The following is a 6,000-nucleotide window of genomic DNA, read 5'->3' on the forward strand; positions in this document are numbered from 1 at the left end:
GATCCCATCCACAAAACAAAAAAAGTGGTCCCTTTACTTTGCTTCTCCTGGTGATCGACAACCATCTCTCAACATTGCACTAACGGCTCGCCAGTCTTGTAGGATAAACTCGAGAGCCTTACGAGCAAACCTAGGAGGGTCCAGATCATATTCTGGAAGTGGCGGAGTTGTGCTATTTGTTCCAAGTGTCCTGGTCTTGGCTTTTGGACGGGCATCTGTAGCAGCGCGGTGAGGTCGGAATTGCCTTTGCTCAACAGTTTGTCGAGCCACAGTTTGAGCCAAAAACAGCAGTAAATGCTCCCCTCTAAAACAAAGCATAAAAGGTCAACAAAAGCTCTAACCTGCTGTACTAAACAAAAAAAAATGTATCAGTACTCAGGTGTTAACAAGGACTTTATGTTCTACCAAAGCCCATTCTACATTGAACATTGGTAGAGTTTATACTAGCGGCGGATTATCTGTTCAAGACAAACTAGCTGTCTGAGAAGATTAATCTGTCTGCCTGAGAAAGATAGTCATCCAGGTATAAATCTAGCATTATGAATTATGTGGCAAAATTCGTCTTAGGCTGATTAATCTTAGAGCGTCTGCCAGACAAACTTTGCCACATACCGGTAATTTGTCCAAGACTAGATTTAAAACTACATGATTCAATCGTTTCAGACAGATCAATTGGCTCAGATGAATAAATCGTTTCTAGATATACATTCGCCATCGTATAATTCTTCCCTTGAATAAATTTGGCCATTACATGACATTATAAAGCCTACCTTCCATTAGGCCGGCTAACCAAATCAGTTTCTGACACAAGTTTTTTCAGGAGTTGATTGCGAGCAGCCTGGGAGCCTGGTAGCAAGGTACGGCACTTGCATTTTTCCCAACAGTCACAGTAAGCAGTAGGTGCTGTTCTCTTCAACCTGATTGCATAACAAGTACGGTAACAATATTCTAATCAAAATAGCACGAAAATGGTAACAAAATGTCCAAAAATGATATTCACCTTACGATAACAAGTAAGCTTACGCTAAGATGAACAACCGACTAGTTTTAAACTGTACAATTACATAATGCATACAGTTACTGTTGCTTCACTTAAAGTGCATTTAAAAAGTTAAATGAAAGTGGAGGTTCAAGAAGCTTTACTGTACCTGTTAAAGGGGAAAAATAGATATGTTAAATTAAAGTTTGGAAAGTTCAACTATGGCCTACACACACATGCATGCAGAGCTGTGAAAACAGCTCTTAAAATTAATATAATTATCAGCGCTTCAAGTGGAAAATCATCACTATTTCAAGTTTATTTAAAATCGTACTTGCAGTCATGGCCTCGGTGGCACACTCGAGCACACTCAGTACAACAACAAAGAGAACCAGTCAGGCCACAAGTGCGACACTCAAAGATGTCTTGATTGATGTACTCTGTGCCAGTCCAAGTAAATGAACATGTGTCATTACAGCACAGCACATGGAGAGGAGAGGCATCTGGGTGACTGTCAGACGGACACACCATGGATATTAGAACATTTCTGTCAATCTGTCCACTTGGGTTGGTAGCTAGACACTGGGCTGTTGTGAACAGGGTGAGCGCAGCATGGTATGCGCGGCCACGAACAGCAGCCATAAATGGAGTGCAGCCATCTGTATCCCTACCAAGGAGAAAAATGCCGATAAAAAGTTAACCAAAGTCAGCAATGTTTTTCTTGGTATACTAAACACTCCCTACCCCCCACCCCTAATAATACCTGTATGAAATTCATAATCAAAATATCCAAACCAATGCCCTTGCTCTATACCATAATGAATCAGATTCGCCCAGGGCCCAACCTCAAGGGAGTGCACTCTCTGGAAAGGGGATATGTTTTTTTTTTCTTCAGCATCACAGAGCAGTGGTACCAGAGCAGTGGTACCATTGACACACAATACCCATTTTGAAGTTTGATTGCTCTATTCCTACCAAATTATAAATGAACAAGAAGCTCCCAGAATTGAGAGTACAGTTTGATAGTAGATAACCAGATTGAAGTGATTTTGACTGGATACCGTTTCCAGAGGTGCAAACCGAGGTCATGTGGTGTGAGGGGATAGAAGGCCAAAATGAAAACATATGTGTCCCGTTTTTCTTTTCCCTCGCTCTCTCCCACCAACTTTTCTTTGGAAATACATAGAACTCAGATTAATTCTATGATAATGTCTTCAAAACACTTCTTCAATGGGGGCCAATTTTTGGAGAGAGGTAACTGTTGGAATGGAGTTTTATTTTATTCTATTTTAGTTTTTTACTCAATCAATTTACAAACACAATATACATAGGGAAAAAATTAAAATAAATCAACAAAATAAAAAGAGGCAAATAGTAACATTACAGCACACTACTTAGTTACAGTACAATGTGATAGTTAAGACTACAAGCCAAAACATCAACACTATTTACATCGTTTACTTAGTTAAACAAAACAAAGAAAATACATCATCATTGCATGTTAAATAATAACGTTGAAAGAATTTTTGGAAAGCAGCAATAGACTTGTTTTTAAATGTTATTTCTTTCTGTATGCTTAATTTTTCTTTTAGAAGTATGAGAAAACTGTCGAAAGAGAGCTTTTCGTCGAGCAGGCAGCTGCAGTGTATAGAAAATTTTGCAATTAGAAGAACACAGTTCAAAGAGTATCTATGTTCCGTTTTGTCGAAAACACTGTATAAAATCATACTATTTGACAAAGTTAGTTGCTGTTTCGTTTTATTTGTCCAGCAGTTTTGAAAGGTATTCCAAAAGGCTATAATTGAAGAGCAGCGTAAGAACATAATTTTATGATCTAGGGAGTGTGTATCAGCAAAGCATTGAGGGCATATATCGTTGTCAGACATTTTGGCTCTAAAAAGAGACATTTTAGTTGCAAGAATGTTGCGTATAATCTTATATTGAAACATTGTTACTTTTAATGTCATACTTGATCTGGAGAGGTAATTCGTACACTTTTTGGATGGTTTCTGGAATGAAACCATGTTTTAAGATTTTAGTTTCAGCAATAGGTGGTACAACGAGTTTCTTCAACAGCAAGTCGTACACATGTATAGTGGAAATGGTTTCTTTTTCCTCACTTTCTGGGCATCATGAAGGAGGATTTTCAGATACTAACCTCCAAGAAGTTGATATAGAATTAAAAAGACCGAAGGAGAGGGTGAAGGGTGTTTTGAGTTTAAACTTATAACTTACAAAAGTTTTTAAAGGACAGGAATTTACCGTCCTCTTGAAGGAGATCCTGGATTTGCATTATATTTTGGTCGAAACAACTTTTGTAGAATACATGTTTACCATTAATTAATATTTTTCGATTGCTCCAAATTACCTCTTCATAAGTGAGTAGGGTCTCGCTTCTTATAGAATCTTTAGTCATTTGCCATTCTTTTGGTACGTCAACATAAAAAGGTGGTAAATTGTCGACCTGTAGTGTGTCAATGTCATAGTCAATGTCATAATTTGTCAAGAAGTGTAATCCTCCATATCTCTCTAGGGTTGTGTTAGGGATGATTTTCCAGGATGCTATGTTTTTGGATTTTATGCGTGGTATCCATGCTTTATTCAAGATATTAAAGTCAGTCATTTTAAGTCCTCCATGTTTTCTCTTGCCAATAATAGTTGATTTCTTGATTTTAGAGGGCTTCTCACCCCAAATAAATTTAAAAATTATTGAGTTAATTTCTTTAATTAGTTGTTCAGAGATAACGAGTGCAGACAAATTGTAAATTAATTTTGAAAGACCTAACGTGGAGTTTGCGAATGGAGTTAGTGAGTTCATATGCGCCAATTTAACATTTGGCCGTGTGACCGTGTGATGCGGTTCCAGTCAAAGGCCCACATTTCACCCTTGCTCAAGCCATAGAGTCTCCAGTAGCTCAGTGGTTAGAGGGTGCTGCTAGACTACAGAGAGTCGTGGGTTCAAATCCCATCTGGAACTCGGAATTGTTTTGTGAGTCGATGTGATTTCTACAATACTCACTTTGGAGTATGGTTGGTTGCATCTTTGATATGCCTTATTGCAATGGAAGTGTTAAATTGAATCATTACTGTAGCTATCTACATGACTCCCACAAAGGTCTATAAACTGTCCAATTAAGCCATGGTGTAAACCTTGGATGACACCTATATATATATATATATATATATATATATATATATATATATATATATATATATATATATATATATATGTGTGTGTGTGTAAGATGAGGCGTCATGAAGCAAACTTCTAACTGTTCCGGCTTTTAATGTGACGTTTCGGCCTTCGGCCTTCTTCAGATTGGAACAATATTTACAAGTTAAAAAATAAAACGTTAAAAATCCTAGTAAGTTTACAGATTTGCATGTATATATATAAGATCAGAAAAATGTAAATATAATTACATAATGCTATAACACCTGAAATAATAGATTACATAACAAGCTAATGTCAACTTACAAGAACGCGCCGGGTGATAAGATTACAACAATGTATCTGCGAGCGCCTTAATTACTAAGTGTATAATAGTCAGTCTAATTCTGTATTGTAACAAGCTAATGGCAACTTACAAGAACGCGCAAGTGATGAGATTACAACAATGTATCTGCGAGCGCCTTAATTACTAAGTGTATAAGTGTATAATAGTCAGTCTAATTATGTATTGTAACGGACGCGATTTTTGGATCTAAATTCCCGTCTTTTATTAAGACCATGAGGGCTGAGTGTAAATAGCTGGGAGGTCCAATAGGCCTCTCTGGTCAATAACAACTTATCAATATACGCAGCAACCCCCTGGCTAGTAATTTGTTTGATGACGATAAAATTAATTTCGGAAATTTCGTGCCTAGTACAATTAAAATGGACTGCAAGCTCACACGTCTTTTTGTTGGTGAGCATGGATGATTTGTGATTGCGAAAACGTACTTTAAATTCTGTTGTGGTGGAACCTACATACTGCAATTTGCATTTATTGCACGAGGCCAAGTAAGCAACGTTTTTGGAAGAGCAAGACAATTTTTGCTTTATCTTGTAGACTCGGCCTGTGGAAAAGCTTTTAAATTTGGAATCTTGAATTAAAAATTTTTTGCAAAGATCACAACGAGTACAACATTTGAAGCACCCTCCCATTTCGTTCTCTGCCTGGTTTGCCCCGTTGTCGCCACGAAATTTAGATGGTGCTAAAATATCTTTGAGATTTTTGGTACGGCGATATGCTGGAAAAATCGATTTAGATGGAAAAATTTCAAGTAATTCGGGCGACGATCTCAGAAGATGAGCATGTTTCTTGATAACTCTCTGAATATCAGGCAGGATAGGATTGTAGTCAAGAACTAACGGGAAAACTCTCTTGACATGCTTGGCTTTTTTCTTAAGCAATTCTGATCTCTCAATACTAAGCGCTTTGTCGAATTGTTTGTCTACTAAAGCTGCATTATAGCCCTGGGACTTAAGATACCCTTTGTATTCAGCACACCTCTTGTTAAGAAAATCGTCAGAGGAACAATTACGTCTAATTCGTAGAGCAACCCCATAGGGAATAGCCCTTTTACAATGTGCCGGATGAGAACTTGAAAAAGGTAAATAAAGGTGACTATCTGTAGGTTTAGCATAAATATCTGTCTTAATAAAACCTTGCTGGAGGTGCAAAGTGAGATCCAAGACATTGAGGGTATGCTCTGAATAAACCAGCTCAAACTTGATGGTGGGATAAAGAGAATTGATGTATTTGTAAGTTGCCATTAGCTTGTTACAATACAGAATTAGACTGACTATTATACACTTAGTAATTAAGGCGCTCGCAGATACATTGTTGTAATCTTATCACCCGGCGCGTTCTTGTAAGTTGACATTAGCTTGTTATGTAATCTATTATTTCAGGTGTTATAGCATTATGTAATTATATTTACATTTTTCTGATCTTATATATATACATGCAAATCTGTAAACTTACTAGGATTTTTAACGTTTTATTTTTTAACTTGTAAATATTGTTCCAATCTGA

At 37.1% G+C, this 6,000-nt stretch overlaps 1 pseudogene across 1 annotated transcript in view; it reads right to left on the bottom strand.

The window, feature by feature from the left end:
* LOC145494238 (E3 ubiquitin-protein ligase UBR5-like) overlaps positions 1–6,000 on the bottom strand; it is a 60,518-nt pseudogene that overhangs the window by 22,793 nt on the left and 31,725 nt on the right. Inside the window, exons 15-17 of the transcript XR_014050244.1 lie at positions 1,314–1,646; positions 771–917; positions 38–304 (exon numbers count right to left, since the gene is read on the bottom strand). The product of XR_014050244.1 is annotated as an E3 ubiquitin-protein ligase UBR5-like (transcript). The remainder of the gene's footprint in view (positions 1–37; positions 305–770; positions 918–1,313; positions 1,647–6,000) is intronic.

The sequence above is a fragment of the Orbicella franksi genome, chromosome 8 (assembly GCF_964199315.1).
Source record: "Orbicella franksi chromosome 8, jaOrbFran1.1, whole genome shotgun sequence".
NCBI lineage: Eukaryota > Metazoa > Cnidaria > Anthozoa > Scleractinia > Merulinidae > Orbicella > Orbicella franksi.